Source organism: Ruditapes philippinarum, unplaced genomic scaffold (genome assembly GCF_026571515.1).
Source record: "Ruditapes philippinarum isolate M1 unplaced genomic scaffold, ASM2657151v2 ctg1887_1_1_1_1, whole genome shotgun sequence".
NCBI classification, from domain to species: Eukaryota; Metazoa; Mollusca; class Bivalvia; order Venerida; family Veneridae; genus Ruditapes; species Ruditapes philippinarum.
This window is the reverse complement of record NW_026860160.1, coordinates 94512-114610: the sequence shown is the minus strand read 5'-3', so window position 1 is coordinate 114610 and position 20099 is coordinate 94512. Positions and strand designations below refer to the sequence as shown.

Below are 20099 nucleotides of genomic sequence, written 5' to 3'. Positions count from 1 at the left end.
AATGTTAATTTTGTTTAGGGGGTCAGGGCGTGGGGTTTACTTTTAAATTAAAAAACCGGGGTTAAATGAACCCGGCTCAACCCGGAGCCTGCAACAATTTCAATTTGCCGCTTTGGCTTTTTTTTAAAGGTTTTCCCAAATTTTCTCTATTTCTTCTTTAAAATCCCCGTTAAAGCAAAGGGGGCATGGTTTGTCCCCCTCTCCCCCCTTTTTTCCAGATTATCAAGAACCCCAACTTCGGGTGGTTTTTTTTAATTTTTTTTTTTTTTTTTTTTTCCCCAGCAGCCCTTGGTGACCACTTTCCATTTTTTTTGAAAATATTAATAAAGGCTTTAAAATTTAAATAGGGGGTCACCGGTGACCTCCTTTTTGTGGTTTTGGGGAAGAAAAAGGGAAATAAATGGTTTTTTTCCCAAAATTAGGTGAAACCCGGGGGGCCATTAAGAGAAAAATGAAACTTTAAACCCAAACAGTTTAAATTTTCCCTGATTTTTTTTAAATTAAAATTTTTAACAATTGGGCCCGGAAGGGGTTCCGTTAAATATAAGGCAATATTGCTTTGTTTTAAATTTGGAACAAAAACAAACTTTGAAAAAGGGCAAAACTTTAAAAGGTCGTGTGTTTTTGGGGAACTTTTTGGGGGTTTTTCGCAGATAAAATAAATAAATTTTGTTTTAATTTGGGTTTTTTTTCCCTTTGGAAACTGCAGGGGAATCAATTTATTAAAGCGGGTTTAAAATTTAAGATTGCCAAATTTTTTAAAAATTTTCGTTTCGGTCCACTTGTGACATTTTGAAAATTTGGATTGGAAATAAAAATTTTTGGGCTTGTTTTGGGTCCTAACATCTTATAAAATTAAACAAAATTTTCCCCCTTTTGGGTAAATGCAAAAAAAATTTTTTTCCCCCGAAATGAAAAAAATTATAAACATTTTTTCCAAATTTTTTGAGGCCGTCATAGTCAAAATTTAAAACCCAGGGGAAAAATAAAGACCAGAAAGACCAGTAAAAAATTTAAAAAAAAATTTAAAGGGAATAAAATATACTTTTTAAAATTTATGGGCCCCCTTTTTTCAAAATCAAAAAGATTTTAAAACCCCAAACATTTACTGTATTTTTAAAAAAAACCCCAATGTTTTTAAATAAAAAGAAAAATCCCCGATTATTTAATTAAAAAACTCAAACCTTTTTAAATTGTTTGTTGTTTTGGGCTGTATTTAAAAATTTCTTTCTTTTTGGGCCCTTTTTTCTTTTTTGGGGGGTTCCAGTTTCGTTATTTTTGAAAGTAAAATAACCCTTGGGAAAAATGGGGCCCTTTTTAAAAATTTTTTATTTGTGTTTCCCCTTTTTAAAATTTCCCATTTATTTTTTCCCCCATTGTTTTTCTCGTTTTAAGGGCCAAAAAATCTTCCTGGGGGGGGAAACTATAGCCGTTTTTCATGGAATGGCACTAAAGTTTCTTTATAAAGGGGTTTAAAATAAATGACCCCTTTTTGTAAAATTTGGGGGTTTTTTTAAACTTCATCATTTTTAAAAATGTTGAAATTTTCCCTGTTTAAAGGGTTCTGGGGGGCTTGAAGGAAACCCTTGATTTTCCCAAAGTCCCCTTTCCCGTAAAACAGACTTAATAAAAACCGGGTCGGAAATTTTTAAATTTTTGGGTCGTTTTGGGCTTTCTTAAAAGGATTCTATTTAACCTTTTTTTTACTCAAAATTTTAAATATTTAAAAGCTGATTAAAAGTGGGGGGTTTGGTCGGATTTTTTAAAAAAATGTGATTAAACTTGCATCACCCTTTTTTCCCCTTTTTTTAAAAATAAAATGGGGCGTTTTTTTTTTTTTCAAATTTATTAAAGCAGGGTTAAAACGTTAATTGACCTTGTTGGGTATTTAACTTTTTTAAAGTTATGCAACTTTGGTGCCCAAAAAAGGCCGTTTTTTTTCTACCAAAAAAAGGGTTTTTAAAGGTTTTCTATTTAAATTGGGTTTTTTTTAAAAAAAATTTTAAAAAAAAGGGCAGTTTTATCGTTTTTTCTTAATCCACAGAGTTTGGGAGAGTTTCCGATTAAAAAAAAATTTTAAATAAAAGCTCTAAAAATCTTTAAATAAACAAAAGGATTTTTTTAAACAATATTCATTTAACTTTAAAAAAACATCAAAAAATTTTTGAAGCAGAAACCTTTTTTTATTTACAACATAAAAAATAAATTTGGAAAAACTTCAGTTTTTTGGTTGAAGAAAAAATTTTTGTGCGTGAATATCACTTCAAATAGGGGAAAAAAAAAAAAGTTTTAAATTTAAAATTTCAAAGTAAAATGAAAAGTAAATATTTGTAATTTTTTCCCCCAACCCGGAAAAAAAATTATTTCAAAAAACTGTAAATTAAAAAAATGAAAAACTGAAAAGATTGAAAAACATTAATCCCCTAATTCATACCCAAAAAATTAATAAATTTTCCCAAAAAAGTCTTTTTTTTAAATTTAAAATTTTAAAAAAATTTTTAAAATTGTAACGAAAATTTGTCTTTAAAAATTTTTAAATAGGGTTTTTAAAACCTGGTAATTTCAAATTGTTCCTGAACTATATGGGAAAAGGTTTTACTTTTTTTTTGAAATTGGGTTATTTTTTTTCAAATTTAAATTTTTTCCCAATGGGGTTTCATCTAATTGAACTCTTTTGGGCGGTGAAGCTTTCAAATTAAAAATTGTAAAAGAAAAGAAAAATTTCACATTTTTCCCCAAAATGTACAGTGTTTGATGGAAAAGAAACAAATAGAAAGTCAATCAAAGGGCTTATTGAATTTGGAAACCCCGATATGGATTCAGACACCCAAGTATTTGTGGGACAAATTTTTTGTTTTTTTTCCTTTTTTATTGATGGAAATGCGTGCAAGATCCCGCCTTGAATTCCTCGACAACCTTAAGAGCTTTGTCCATCTGTGATTATACTCCACTTCAAAATCTTCCCAAGGCTGTTCGTAGCATTGGTAATTAACGGCAGAAGTAATAACAAAGTAAATGGTAACTGTACAGTTCTGCTTTAGTTGGAAGAGCTTGCATGAAGTCTGGTTCTTCAACATCTTGCTTATTATTTTGGTGGTCCTCATGAAGTTTCAGAGGATTACCAAAGGTGGATATGCGGTAATCTTCATACTGGCGCGGAAATTGGCGGCTGCATGTTGAACGCTGGCAAGTAAAGATGACAGATGTTAGTTGTTAGACATACTTGTTCTCTTGTTGGTAAATTTGCCCCCCCTTCCCTTTTCCAAAGACCGCCTTCCATACCAAGCCCATTATCTTTAGTGGGTGCTACAAGCTCTTGTCTCCAATTCTGTATTTCCAAATCCTTCTTAACATCGTCGTCAGAAAGATAATACAGAGCTAAATACTTTTGTACATATGAGTAGATAGCGTTGTAGATTTCCATAGCATCGCTTCGATAGTAATAATTTGGTAAAAGTGCTCCATCATCTAACCCTGATTCCCCTTTAAAACATTTGGAAAAGGGGACCATCACTCCATACCCATTCCTTTTTTCTTCCCCCTTTTATAAGCTCTAACCCTTCCATTTATTACCCCCAAGTTGAGGGTTTTTTTCACAAAAACCCTCCTCACCAAATAGTTTTTGGGGAAACCCGTCTAAATTTATAGAATGAGGTTTCAGAAAGTGGGGGGGAAACCGCAGCCCTTTTAAAAAGGAAAGACTATAATGAATTTGTCGGTGTGTACAAAAGACGACTCCCTTCCCTCCCTTAAAGGGTGAAACCAAAAGGGGCGTCACTGATTGGTGATAAATTTCCAAACTGCGTTGGAAACCCATTTTTTCTAAAAGTCCAACGTATTTGTTGAATCGCTCGGAGGAAAAACGGGATTATTTGGGACTCGGGGACTGGAACAGCTGAAAGGGGAATAGGTACAAGGGTGCCATTATTAAATTTGGGGAAAAAAATGCCCATCGGGGGGGCCCTCATTATTAAAAACCCTTTGTTAGTTTGGGATAAACCCTCGAAATATTCGTAGTTTAAAATTTTGAAAAAGCCCTTTCTTCTGTATAGGGTTTTTGGGAGGGGGCCATTCCCTTTAAGGAAAAGGTTTTAACAAAGAGAATTTTTAAATGCAGTTTGTCCCGGAATTTTGTGAAAAACGTTCATGGTAGGATTTTTTTACACTCATCAAACGTTTTCAAATTTCCCAAAAAACTCGTATCATGGGAACCCGTGGAAAAATAAATAAATTTATCGGTAAAATTTGCATATGATGCTGTTTTTTTCATTTTAAATTTCCCTTTCTATATAAAAGAATCAAATGGTACATTAAACTAAGATAAATTTTACCAGCTAAGGACAAATATTTTTTTAAAAAAACAATTAAAAAAATTCTTTTGACCGATATCTTATTTGTTTAAATGATTTATTACTATCATGATCCTTTTCCTACGTATCATCTTTCTTCAATATTCAAAGAAATGTAAAACAATGTAATCAATATGGTTCAATAAGATGTATGATTTTTCTTAGTAATGTTTTAATGTTGCTTATAAACATTGTATTTATTTTTTAAAAACGATTAAACCGCTTTCACATGAATGATTAGCTCCAAAAAATTTCTCTAGAAAAATGAGGAATGCCTGTTTAAAATCATAAAAAAACAAAAAAAATTAAAAATATACTTTGGGAAACGTACCTTTTTATATTTGACGGCTCGGGAAAGATGTGTCCGTACACACGTTTAATTTCATCAATGGAATGAAAAGCGCCTTTGCCGTGAAATAAAAGCTGCTTATCGGCTTCAATTTTCAAGATACCTAATTTTGAAACCAAATTAGCTTTATGGAGAAAAGAAAACTCCTCTCGGCTAGGCATCTCTTTTATCAGTGGAGGGCCCCCGGGTCCGCCAGGTAACTTGTCTTGTTTAAGCTCATAGATCTTCCTCATTTCATCTAGGTCTTTCTGTCTTTCCTCTGAAAAAGATATATTAATACAACTTTCTGTTTGAATACAATGTTACATATTTATTAATCCATTTCTCACTTTTTATACTTTTGACAGACAAATTTCACTATAGTTCACTTGTATTTCGGAAGATATTGTTTTAACAATTTAAGAATTTAACGTAAACTGTCATAAATATATTTGATGTTGTATTGGTGATTATTTCTGCACGCTGTAATAAATTGTATTTGTCGACTTATCTTCTTGTTGAAAGTTTTTAAAAAAGAAAAAAGTTTTTTTTTTGGGGAAAATTTAAACAAAAATTTATAAATTAAAAACCCCCTGAAATTTTTATGGGACCTTTTTTTTCAAATTTTTTAAAACATTTTAAATAATGAAAACGCAAATTACTTTTTCTGAGGGCCTTGCCCGGAAAAACGCTCGTTGCAAACGAATGAAAAATTCAGTGTTTCTAACAAAAAGACAGAAAATGGGAAAACCTTCTTTTCCCCGGGGCTTTTTGTTGGTTACAATAACCCAAACTATGTTCCCCAAAAATTTTCCCCCACAAAAGCGTCTCCCCCGAAAAACCCTTTTTTTTGGGCGACTCTTTTATCTGGGATTTTCTGAAAAAAGCTTTTAAATTTTTCAATTGGCAAAAGTGTTTCCCATACAAGTGTTTTAGTTACCCAAGGGCAAACAGAAAGTAAACCCTTTTAAAAATTTTAAAAAAATTTTTAAACGAACCCCAAAAGGGAAAAATGATAAAAAATTGCAAATTTGGGATTTATTCATTGGGCCCACTTGTGGGACCAGACCCGGGAACAATCAATTATCTTTGAAAAATTTAAAACAAATAATCGTTGGGTTTTTTTATGAAGGTTTAAAATCCCATAGTTACAAAAAACAAACATAAAGTCCAAAAACGGACACATTTTTTAAAATTTTTTTTACAGAAAAAAAAGTAATGGAAAACAAGTTAAATAAAATGATGCTTTAACCTTTTGGTTTTGTCTTTTCCCTTTAAAAATAATTTTTTATGTCCCCTGAAAAAAATTCCCCCAGGAAATTCCCCTACGCAAAAATTCATCCTCGTCTCCCTCTATGGCCCTTTTTCCCAAAAAGTTTAAAAACCCAAATGGCCTAAAATGCTCCAGCCCGTTTTCCCGGGAGATTCAATACAAACTGTGTAATATTAGAAAAAAATGTCCCCATCTTGGGTTTGCCTGCCCTTTTAAAATGTTTTTTTGGTTAAAAATAATTTTTTTAAAAATACATAACAGATTATTTTTTTTTAAAGGGAAAAAGTGAATATAATTTTTCCCTTATAAAAAGTTTTTTATTTCAATCAGTTCTCGTTTTTTTTTTTTTAGGCCTTTTTTTTTAAAAAAAAAAATTTTCATAACTTATATATTTTATGTTTTGTACAAAACATTCTACCAAAAAATCATATTTTTAAAAAATTAAATGTTATTTTTTAAAAAAATTTTCCTTTTTTTGGGCTAAAAAGTCGGGAAAAATCGTCGCTAGCTTTCTGTTCCCGGGTTCCAAAAGGACCCCGCCTTATAAACCTTTTTCCAAAATTTGTCATGCCAGCAAAATTTTTTTTGTAAAAAGGGTGCGCAACAAAAAAAAATTTTTTCCCTTTTTTTTCATAAAAAGGGGTTTAAAACCCCGGGGAAATATTTCAAAGCTTGACAAAGGGTTTCAAATCGTTTAGCAAAAAATACAACCGGAAACAGTTTTTTAAAAATTTTTTGTTTTATAGATAGATTTTGGAAAAAGTTTTTATTTACAATGAAACTTTTGTAAAGAAAATGTATAGAATCTTGTAGATGAAAAATAAAAATAATTTTTTAAAAAATGATAATGAGGTAAAAAGAATGACATGAGTTTGTGTAAGTTTCCCTTTTTTAAGGGACACATATATTTTAAATTTGAAACCAACATTTTTTTGTTTTTGAAAGAACCTGTCTGATTGAAGGGGGAAAATGGATTTCCCCTAAAATGGAAAATATTGGCGGTAGCTTGATTTGTCCTTCCTATCAACTGAAATGCAATATTTTAAATTATACCGTGTTAAGCAAACTTTAAGATCTTCATTTTTCATTATTTTTTATTCCAATGGATATTTTCAAAAAATGTCCCGCTACAGACCCTTGAGATTAAGAAATTTTGGGGGGTGGTGGGAAAATGAATTAAAGAACAGAAAAACATTGATAGTTTTTCAAAAAATAAAAAATGTTTTTTTAAAATTGTCTATTGACAGTCTTAAAAGTTTTAAAATTTTAAAAAAATGGAAAGCCTTGATTCTGTTCGTTTCTTTACAGGGTGCCTTTCCGATGGACATGTGTGACTGTACGGTGTTGGGGATTGCGTTAATGAAGCGGCGCCTTTCTTTGTTGATCTATCCATATGATAAAGTAGGATACCATAATAGTTATAGTTTCATTGTATTAAGCCTAGGCAATCGGAACAACTCAACGATGATTCATAATAATCTCGGAGTTAAAACGGATTGAAAATAGATTCAGATGTAAACAAAATTCAATATTTTGTGTAATGTGTCACAAAAGTTTTTTTTTTATTTGCTTACATGTTTTGTTTTTAGCGTTGAATATGCCAAAATACCATGTTCGATGTCCAAGATTGACAAAAAAGGTCAAAAAGTGGCGAAAGCAGTTAATGTTTATAATCATTGACGATATTGCATATGAGTAACAGTTACATGTATTTATTTTATATTTAATTAAATGCAATGATGTCACATGATCACTTTAGCTAAGATTATCATAAACACATTTTTTAAACATTAATTTCGATATACACATTTCATTATGACAGCATATTAATATGACAAAGAACCTTTAAATTGATCAACTACTATACTATATAACCTTTTTTTTACAGACAGCAAAAGAAAAACGCTTCGTCAGCTAAAATCATAATTTCTGTGCAAAATGCGTCTACTTGTAAATAAATACTAAAACCGCAATATTTTATTTTCACAAATATAATAGCTCAATTACATTAGATAATATCTACTATTCCATTTATCTCAAGCGTTAATCTATATATTTATAATAAAGAGACCCTAGCAGAGAATAATGTGGTCAAGAAAGGAACAACATGATAGCCACCCTTTATTGTTTAGTATCAGGGTATGATTTTGCAAGTTGAAGTATGCGTCTTAAGCATGATTAATGCTTATTATTTGTATTGCTCATAATACATACGCTGCAAATTGATTCATATTTGCTCTTGTCTTTTTTACACCAGGCGATACAAAACAAATATATGCATTGAAATGTATGTGTATATTGATAAAGGTTTTAATTGAAATGTTTTAAATTCCGTTATCATCTAAATGCTCTATAAACACATACAAAGCCAAAATATAAAAAGAAATATTGATTCTTTTTTATGCAATTTTTTAATATATTTTATAATCGGCTCATGGTACCTATTTTTGCTTACACGAAATATAAAATAAACTAACGTTTATCCAAATTACTTTATCTATATCAATCCCTTTTGTTTTTTCAACAAATGCTATTGAAAATTCTAATTTGCACACTATGTCTCTTAAATTAATAGTACTGTAGAACTTTTACTTTTTATCTTTTTAAACTTTTAAACTTACTAGCATAATCAGAATTGATTGTTAAACAATACATGTATAATGTAGATGTAGTCCCAAAATTTGTGAAAGCGTTCTTTAAGTGTCAATATTTTGAGAAGAAAGCAATTTTCGGAGCCTTTATTTCGTCTTTAATATTCGCATCAAATATGTCCACAGAATGTGTGCATTTTTTTTTGGGGGGGGGGGGCAGTATTTAGTAATTTCCAAAATAAATTAACGAAATGGGGCTAATTTTCATGAGTTTCCATTTGTTTGTAATCTACACTGAACTATTGGACTCGGTGATTTTGTCAGGTCATTATTTAATGACGTATTTAGGAAATAAGATGCAAGTTTAAGTAGCTTGTGTTTAATTGCTAAACTGACCTCTTTTGATTGTTCAAAACTGGAAATATGGTGAACGTTTTGTATGGAATTTCAATGAAAACATGTTGTAAAGTATATGTGATTTATGGCGAAATTTTGGGATCCATTTGTCAAGGTAAGAATCCCATTCAATTACGTTCTTTTGACTTAATAAGCAAAGGAAATTCGTGTTGAAAGAAAGTGGCCTCACATTACCAGTTCATTCAAAGTTCCGAGGGTGGAGGAATTTTTTAGCAATTGTGATTCTTTTTGCGGGGGGGGGGGAATGCCGATTTTTATAAAAAATGACTTTAAGAATTATTGTTCTTAACTGACTGCTAAATATAAAGCATTTTCCCTTTCAGCCCATATCATCCTTAATTGATAAAGTTTGTATCTGAACACAGTACTTAGCATTCAGTACCTAACTTCAGTCTGGGGTTTCTTCAGCCCTCGCCCTCTCTCTCTCTCAAAAAAAGGTTTTTTGTATTATAAAGTTTCTTAATAACCATATTTTAGGGCAGTACAAAACGGTTGTTTGGAAGTACACAAACAGCCGATTTATATAAGCCCACATATTCCCATTAGATACCTTTATAACTAAGTTATGCGGACCACTATTCTTCTTATTTAAAGACGATTTATTTACGTCTTCACGAATATGTTTTTTTTTTTCTCCCAAAATAATGTGTTTTTTTGTTTTTTTTTGGTGCAATTTATATCTGTCATTGCATTTAGAAAAGGTAGCATTGCAATTAAAATGCATGGTCTAAAGCTTTGACAGACAGCTATTCTATACTATGTTACGCATTTTAACCACATTCAATTACAATGTGGTTTGCACTTTAATTAGACACATGCATGTGCATGTTTTAAAAAGTGCTGACGATGATATTTCTTTCAGTTTTCGATGATTTTCTAAAGATATTACTCAATCCTTGTTTAGGTCCAATGTAATATGTGGCATGTTTTTGTCGGATGATTTTTAAATGTTTTAGTTGCACTACCACGAGTTGTATAGACATGTCTTTACAAATTAACTTCTTCTAAAATGATTTACTTTTCAATTTCAGTTTATGCACTTACTTTTCTCTTCTTTAATGATTGAAATATATTGACTACGGTTTCTTTGTGGTAGGCTAGAAATTGCTCCATTTGGAGCTTCATATAAAAGTTATAAAAACAGGATATATATATATATACATCTTTTATGTACGAGGGTTGTTCGGGAAGTTCTGAGAATTGTTTTATAGCACACATTGTAGTTGGGTTAGCGTTAATATAAATATATACGCATTTATTTCAATTTATACTGTACAGTATCTGAAAATATCATCATCATACACACAGAAACTTAAACATAATAAAAAAAGTAAATAACCATATAACAAACACCCGGAGCACGCCGACGTCATTTGCAACGTTATGCGGCGTTAAAGTCCATCGATCGTCGAACCTTTTCAACGTAGTCACCTGCAATTTCGATGTATTTCCTGTGTCGGCTGATCCACTTATATAATTATATGTTTCCACGTACCAGCTATCGGTAAAGGACGAGACTATAGCTTGCGTATGCTTAACAAGATCGTCAGAGTCAAAGCGTTTTCCACGCAGCTGTGACTTGAGCTCCGAGAACACATGGAAGTCCATCGGAGCGAGGTCCGGGCTGTAGGATCGTCTTTGATCGAGTTTCTTCCTTCTTTAAAACGAGCATGTCATCTATACACTGTAGCCGAACTGCATTTCTTGTATTTTCCTGTAGAATTGGTCATTTTCATTGTTTCTGTGGAAGACTTTTCCAGCGCAACACAAAATTTCACGATGCTTCGCAATTCAATGTCACCTATCGACGGCATGTTGTTTACTCAGTGGCTCTGGGCAACAACTTTAAAACAATGTTGATCCGTTGAGAATTTAAATAACGTTAATATATTTTCAGGAAATGATGTCATGACGTTCCGCTGCTGACCAGCGTTTTCGCGCATTTTTTACGTTATCAAAATTACGAAATATTATTAGTGTAGCGCGTTATACCTTTCTTTAGAGTCGGACTGCTCCGGTGCGGCGTTATAGTGTTGCTATAGTAACTGCTATTTCCGACTATTGTTGTCTGATTCTATTCAATTTTTAGGAGTAGTTCCGTGATATGCTAATCTTAGTATGTGCAAAATATTACGTCTTAGAAACAAAAAATATAGGAGATGTAACAAAAATTCTCAGAACTTCCCGAACAACCCTCGTGTGTCACATAAAAGAAAAGAAAAAGCCATATCATCTGGGTTATTCAGTTATCCTTAAAAAAAATGTCTACCCTTACCATCTAATATATCTTAATTGGCAAGTTCTCTATATAAATTGCTAGTAAATTTTCCGACTATTGACAAGTGCAAAGTAAGCTTAATATCAGTGTTTTTACTGACATCATATTGCAATTGCTTGCTATGTATGCATCATACCAATCTGTACCAATCTATTTCTCTATGAATGACTTTATGAAATATTAACTGAATCACCACTAAAAATGTTCATATACATATTGCTTCAAATAAAAAATTGTCAAGGAAAGACACGCTGCAGCTCCATCTATTCAGCTTAAAGGGAAAGACAAGGTTAGAATAAAAACTTGATTTAAGAAAAAGAATACTATAAATAATAAATCTGCAAATTATCTGCCGCCAAATAATGATATTTAACGAATGAGAACAAAATTTAAATCTCTAAATCACCGATTTCTACAAATCAGTAGGCGCGGCCATGTTTTTGTATTTGCCGTATAAAAACAGGTGCGCGTGATGTCAATTCCCCACATCACAAATCTAGTAGAATCGTAGCGAAATATTAATATAATAAAGTATTGACCAGACAAATTTATTTTCACAGGAGGTGTAAAGGAGATTTTTAACGTAACAATATCAAAACAATTAAATAAAAAAACTAAAAATAAAGAAACAAATAAAAAATCCACGTCATTTGGTCGCATCATTTCAGGCCAGTGATGCCCGTTACTCCAAACAATGCTATGTTCATTAAAGTTTCATCTTCATGCAATTAAACAATATTTCACAGATTTAATAAATACACATGTTATTATTTAATAAAGTTTCACAATCAAATAATTAAATGCAATTAAATAAACGAATGCGCCAATGAATAATTGGCCGTTAATCATTTAACGGCGATAATTATCATTTCTATAAAAATCCTACCAAAACGTGTTCTTAATAGTACATGTAATTAAATTTTTGCAGTTTAACACTGACTTAAAAAGCTGTGAAAATATTTATAATTGATGTACACATTTCAAAAATATAAGAAACTCTTTTGAAAAGTAAATTGTTAACATGTCTGTCAACGTATGATGCTGAGTTGTGTTTATTTACATCGTAATCGTAGCCTAATATTAACTGCAGGCAAAACATTTTTATTGGCTGCTCAAAAATCTTATTTGCATAAATAATTCACACAATTGCTGGTTCTTACTACTTATGTCTCATACTGTGCATTATCCATTTTAATTGTTCCTAATTTGCACCAAATGTCCCTGTCACACTGTGTACTGACGATTTTTATTGCTCCTTGTATGCCTCTGTACCGATCATGCACAATGTTGCCCTGATTGGTTAATAACCCTTGTCAAATATTCTAATGAAGAAATAGACATCTATTATTTTACGCTTTATCAGAGAACTGAATTAGCTTAGGGGTAATTTACGGAATGCCGTTAGGGCCATTGCCTATGAATGTGTTGATCTGAAACGCGATAGTCGATAGTACAATGGTGAAAACGCGAAATCACGAAACTACGATGGTGAAAACGCGAAAGCACGATGATGAAAATGCGAAAGTACGATGATGAAAACGCGACAGTACGATACTACGATGATGAAAGCGCGATAAACTATCGTGTTTTCACCATCGTACTGTCGCGTTTTCACCATCGTTGTTTCGTGATTTCGCGTTTTCATCATCGTACTGTCGTGTTTTCATCATCGTACTATCGCTTTTCACCATCGTACTATCGCGTTTTCACCATCGTACTATCGCTTTTTCATCATCGTACTGTCGTGTTTTCATCATCGTACTATCGCGTTTTCACCATCGTACTGTCGTGATTTCATCATCGTACTATCGCGTTTTCATCATCGTACTATCGCGTTTTCACCATCGTAGTTTCGTGATTTCGTGTTTTCACCATCGTACTATCGACTATCGCGTTTCAGATTAACACATTCATAGGCGATGGCCCTGACGGCATTCCGGAATGCCGTTAGGGCCATCGCCTATGAATGGTTTGATCTGAAACGCGATACTCGACAGTACGATGATGAAAACATGAAATCACGAAACTACGATGGTGAAAACGCGACAGTCCGATGGTGAAAACACGATAGTTTATCGCGTTTTCATCATCGTAGTATCGTACTGTCGCGATTTCATCATCGTACTATCGCGTTTTCATCATCGTGCTTTCGCGTTTTCACCATCGTAGTTTCGTGATTTCGCGTTTTCACCATCGTATTATCGACTATCGCGTTTTAGATCAACACATTCATAGGCGATGGCCCTAACGGCATTCCGTAGTAATTAAGTTCCGCATCTGTCAAAAAGTTATACCGTATATTACAGCATTTCATAAAATAGCAACACATTTGTTTGAGTTACAAATAATCATTTTAAATATTAAGTAGATTTATGATGTTTTGTTTTAATGGATTAAATTTACGGTAAGAGAAATGCGTATCTGTGTGGGAAAGGGATTGGGTAAATAGATAACGTGTAAAAAAAGCTATAGGGAACTGGATAAAGCCAAGAATATGCGTAATTACAGGGGAATGGGCAACCTTTTGCTGTTGGTAACATTTTTGACTGGGTGTCTAAATAACCTAACGGACAGTTTTGTTTTCATACGATATTAGTCTGGCTGCCGATTTCTCTGCGCAATTCTAATTTTTAGCGTCAATGGCGGAAAATTGCGTCCTCAGGAGATCTCTGCATATTGGATTTAGTTGATAATTTAACCTGAAAAAAGATACACGACCGCGATGTACCCTATTCGGACAGCTTGTCTAGCGAAAATTAAGTACAAATTAAAAGGATATATCGTCAATTTGAAGAAGTTCCTCATAGTACCCAAATTAAATGGATGATTTATCTTTGAAAATTAAGCAGTCATTGCTTAAGGTAGAACACCCCTAATGGGCACTATAAGGAACTGTAAAATTGACAACATAGGACAGTTATATGCCTTAAATGTCACCTGTATGCAAAATTTAAACAAAAATTACCACGTGGTTTATGAGTTATGGACATTTTTCAGAACTAAAACTTTGTCATTGGAAGGGTTTTTCTTTCAGAAATGAGGAAACTCTAAATAATCTATAATATCATCATTATGGAAAATGTTTTTTACTATTGCTCATTGTTAAGAAACGAAAAATGGCATTAAGTAACAAATTAAACAAGCAAAATGATTGTTTTTAAACGAAATGTTTTTGATATGTTTAAAAATGTAACGCTACCCCACCCACGTTTAACACTTATTTGACCATTTCCGTATGTAAAAAGCCTTATTTAAAATATCACTTGAATTTTCCACAATGAGGGGCTGTTTTCAAAGTTTTCCTAAATTTTCTTAAATGTATATTGGTTAGTCTTGCAAAATATAAAATACTTTTACAGAGAAGTTTTTATTTTATAAAACTATGAAAAATCATATTTGCTATAAAATTTGGCATTATTTAGTAAAATAATATGTATAATAATTATATAATTAAAATGAAACACTTTTTTCTTCCATTAGGGATCTGAGAGATTAATAAAAATGTTAAAAAGAAAAAAAAAGTTGCCCCTTGTGGGATTTGAACCCACGCCCCTCAGTTTCAATTCACTTTACAGTGATCCTAGCCTATTTGAATACTCTTCAAAGTGGAGATAGTGCATTTGGGGTGTACTGGTGGGATCATCAGCAAGTTTGAACATCGGACATATGAAAATTAATGTCGCCGTGTCTTTAATTGATTAATTAAAGCAATTCAGTTCCATATGATGTTTTCATAATTATTATATATAGTGTAGGCAATAATATTAATAAGTACTTCATCAAGATATATTTCAGTTGTACCAGCGTGTACACCTATACCGGAAGTGAGTGTAACACGTCACAATCTCGGTCCCGTCTGTCTCGCGAGAGTGACAGAACACCAAAATGGCGGCGCCCATGAACTTATTTCTCAAGTAAAAAAAAAGTGTCTTAAAACACGAATGTCTCGCTTATAGGGTTGATGTCAACAGAAAAACTGTCATGGTTCCTCTTTTTAAATGATGAATATTTATATGAGACAGACATCAATCCATCCATTCCTATTCATTTAAAATAAATATCATAAAAGGATTTAATGTGACAGAACACCAAAATGGCGGCGCCCATGAACTTATTTCTCAAGTAAAAAAAAAGTGTCTTAAAACACGAATGTCTCGCTTATAGGGTTGATGTCAACAGAAAAACTGTCATGGTTCCTCTTTTTAAATGATGAATATTTATATGAGACAGACATCAATCCATCCATTCCTATTCATTTAAAATAAATATCACAAAAGGATTTAATGTAAAGTTAATGTAGGAATATGACGTGCTTCGTGCAGGTAAACAAAAATAAAATGCCCTTGCATTGATGCAGTCTCACAAGAGTTTCATCTTTTATGTAATGGAAACATTCTAGCTGAACTACCAAAAACAAAATATATTATTTATGCAACTACAGATTTTAGCAGCATGCTTCCTTATACATGCTTATTTTCATCAGAAAATGAAAATGTACTATTAAGTAAACAAAGAAAATAATTTACAAATTTCAAACAACAAATACATTTCTTGTAAATAACCGAAAATAGATCAAAATATGCAAAAACATTGCCCTTACTTAGTTAGTAAATCAGTAACAATATGTTGATGAATACTTCATGGCATTAATGGCACACACCATGTAAATTATTTTTACTTGATTCTTAGGTCGCTTTATTTTTTATAAATTCTCGGTACATTTTCTAAAGCTCGATTTTCTTGAGAAATAATTTGGCTCATTTGTCAATGCGTCTTAAATGTGTTTTTGCATTATAGGAATCTTACTCAACTGACTATATAAAACTAATTTGCTCTGATATCATTAAGTTGAAACATGTGTATTTAATTACCTATACTGTAGTTCTACAGGAATGTTGGAATATTAATGTGGTTTTTATGATTTCAAATTCAGCGTTTGTGTTGCCTTTAAGGGTTGAGGCATCGGAACAGCAGCCAATGCGTTTATTCTTTCGTGATCGTAAGATATCTTCGAATACCTGTAATCTATGCATCTCTTGTATCATAATTTGTGGACCTTTCTGTTGAAAATGTGTCAGAGTTAAATCGTTTACATATACATGTACAGTGCGTTAACTGGAATGCAGGCATCAGTTACCCGCTCCGGAAACTGTTTTCATAGTGAACTTGACCTTTGACATTGTGACCCCAAGATCAATAGTGGTCTTTTACCCAATATGGACAATCATCCTATGAAGTTTGAATATTGTGGCCCAAATGGAAATTAAGTTATGCTCCGGAAACCGAATTGCTAACGGACGGATGGGCAGACGGACGGACAGACAGATAGACAGACGGACGGACGTAAGGGGGTATAATATAATATCTATAAAAAGAAAATTTAATGCTCTTATTGAGAATTATTGTGAAAGCTCATATGAAGAAAATGTTGAAGAAAATGAAAAGTGTATTGTAAGCAAAGATTTCAGCCCAGAAGTAAGTAAGCGACCACATATCATAATTGTTAACAGTGTGAGAAATGTTCCGGTTTGGTTCACTTGTCATTTTGTACACCTGTCAAGGCCATCAGGCGGGTAGACAACTTTTTGTGTCCCTCCTGTAGTGAAATGTAACTGTAGACTAACTATAACGTTTTGTTGACACTTGACAGTTAATGATAAACTACAGTGACCATGCTTAGATATTTTGCATGTGAAATTGCCTTGTGGACCTCTACAAAAGTGATATAAAGCATGCTATTTGGGTTAATATTGGTCCTGCCCTAGTGATCTTATACAAGCGTTATATTAGCCTTGACCCAGGGAGTAATAACATAATGCTCCATGACAGATATGTAATTTCTGAACATTTTAGTTTCACAAAATAAGATATAAATGTGTTTTCATATATAAAACTATATAAATCAAGTGACTCCCGCGGCGAGCAAATTTTGATCACAGGTGGCAGTATCAGTGTTTTGACCTGCCCCTGGACCCCTACTATAACCCTGAAAAAAAAATATATATAAAAAACTTGTTTTTCCACTTCCAAATTATAGTTATAGAAAGGTGAAAAGCCTACTTTATGTTCATTTGCCAAACAATGTGGAACACGGGAAATCGTCGTTTCGGCGACTGAGGCGCATTCCGAAGGCATTTTGCTGTATCATTCATTTACATCAAAAAAAAAGAAGTTAAATTATACAGCTTACTTAATTCAAGTTTAACGAATATCAATATTCTATCGATTTTTTTCTATTTCACGGTAATTTTTGACTTGTCGCTGCCATTTTGGATTCTGATACCTATATGTTACACGTAATTTGGTTGGACGTCAAATTTGGCTCGTCCAATCAGATCGCGTATTTCAACGCAGGTATCAGACTGAAAAATGGCTACGACAATTAAAACAAGATTGCATTTGAGAAAAATGCTATGCCACCGCATTAATACAACACTAAATAGTGGTGTAGGAATAGATTTTTTTTGTTTCTTTACAATTGAAGATTGTCATAATGCATAGATCCCTGACCTATCTAATTCTTATTATCAGATTAGTGGTTAAATATATTGTTATTCCAATAAAAGATCAGAGTAGGAATATACCAATGCACTTGAGTCTAGTGAATTCGGTGGTGAAGGTCATATTTCACACAGCTTAAATTTCACGACTACATCAAAGGACAACACAGAAAGACACTTTGTCAAAATCTAGGTCAGCTGATATCAAAGTTCACTTTACATCTTAATCTGTGCACATGGTTTCATAGCTGTACATCAAAGGACAAGAAAGTAGGTCACATCATCAAAATCTAGGTCACCTGATATCAAAGTTCAATTTTACAACTAAAACTGTGCACATGGTCAAAATTTCATAGCTGTACATCAAAGGACAAGAAAGTAGGTCACTGTCCCCTTGGGGCAAGGCCAAGGGGTTTCATTCAAAACAATCTTGATACAGGTCCACCAAAACAACATTTTAAGTCAAATATCTAAGCTGTAGCTTTCTTCCCATTTTTACTATATACATTTAAGGAAAACCTATGGCCCCCAGGGCAGGGCAATTTTGACACTAGAGGCAAAATTTGAACAACTTTGGTAGAGTACCTTTAGATGATATCATTTAACAAAATTTTAGTATTAAAGCTCTAAGCCTTGTACCTTCAGACAATAAGATTTTTTTATTTTTTACTATATGTATATATTGAAAATCAATGACCCCCAGGGCAGGGGCAATTTTGACCCCAGGGCTATAATTTGAACAATCTTGCTAGAGATTCTCTTCACAATGTTCATGCAAAATATCTAACCTCTAGCATTTGTCAATTGCTAGAAGAATTTTATTTTAAAGTTTTTACTATAAGTTTTTACTCTATACATATAAGGAAAAACCAATGACCCCCGGGGCGGGGCCGTTTTTGACCCCAGGGCTATAATTTGAACAATCTGGGCAGAGGTCTACCAGACAATGCCTTATGCAAAATATCTAAGCTCTAGGCCTTTTGAGTCTTTACAAGAAGATATTTTAAGTTTTTACTATATGTACGTATAGTGAAAATCAATGACCCCCGGGGCGGGGCCAACTTTGACCCCAGGGCTATAATTTGAACAATCTTGGTAAGGGTCTTACCAGACAATGCCTTATGCAAAATATCTAAGCTCTAGGCCTTTTGAGTCTTTACAAGAAAAGGTATTTTAAGTTTTTACTATATGTACATATAGTGAAAATCAATGACCCCAGGGCGGGGCCAATTTTGACCCCAAAGCTATAATTTGAACAATTCTTGTAGAGGTCTACCAGACAATGCCTTATGCAAAATATCTAAGCTCTAGGCTTTTTGGGTCTTTACAAGAAGATTTTTTAAAATTTATTCTTACAATTTCTTTTGGTTGCCATGGCAACCAGATTTCTGCATGGAATGAAATTCTTTGAACAACTTTGGAAGTCCTTCACCCAAGGATCAATCCTGCCAAGTTTGGTTGAAATTGGACAAGTGGTTTTTCACAAGAAGATTTTTTAAGTTCACTATATAATCTATATAACACACAAACAAACAAACACACACACACACAGGTGAATCGCTATATGCCACCGCATCGCAGATGCTGCGGTGGCATAAAAATACCGTGAAACAGAAAAAAGCGGAATGATAGTGATATTCGTTAGACTTGAATTAGATAAGCTGTGGAATTCTAGTTCTTTTTATTAATGTTAATGAATGATGCAGCGAAATCCTGCCGGAATGCGCCTCAGTCGCCGAAACGACGATTTCCCGTGTTCCACATTTTTGGCAAATGAACATATAGTAGGCTTTTCACCTTTCTATAACTATAATTTTGATAGTGGAAAAAAAAAATTTATATATAATTTCATCGGTGGTTTTGTATTTGGTACCTTATAGTTAGCCTTAGAGTGTTGAATTTTTTTTTTTTCAGGGTTGTAGTAGGGGTCCAGGGGCAGATAGGGGTGGGGTGTCCAAACACTGATACTGCCACCTGTGATTTTGATCTGGGAATGAGAGACCTGAAAGTCTCATCTCATTATAAGAAAAAAGTCAGCAAACAGTATCAATTTCCTTCAATGGCTAAAAGATACAGAGTGGACACGGAATTTTGAAATTCAAACATAATGACTAAATGTGACCTTTGACCTGAACTAGAGGAAGGTAAAGCCTTCGCTATGCACATCGGATCATTTTGCCAAGTAGTTTCAATTCGTTTCCATCGGTTGGAAAAATACAGACTTAACACCAAATTGCTTACAGAAGGACGAACAGCGTTGGTTGCAAAAATTTCTCTTTTGTGAAAAGTTTTGTTTATTCACTCTTTTCGCTTAAAAGTAAACCATTTTTTTATGATGGTATAATAAATAAGTCAAGTCCAAG

At 32.9% G+C, this 20099-nt stretch overlaps 1 long non-coding RNA gene across 1 annotated transcript; it reads right to left on the bottom strand.

The window, feature by feature from the left end:
* Positions 1 to 3138: 3138 nt before the first annotated feature.
* LOC132759088 (uncharacterized) lies at positions 3139 to 5355 on the bottom strand. The gene is made up of 3 exons (XR_009629663.1): positions 5340 to 5355; positions 4681 to 4957; positions 3139 to 3183 (listed from the first exon to the last, which is right to left on the bottom strand). It is a non-coding gene; the product is annotated as an uncharacterized LOC132759088 (long non-coding RNA).
* Positions 5356 to 20099: the final 14744 nt, after the last annotated feature.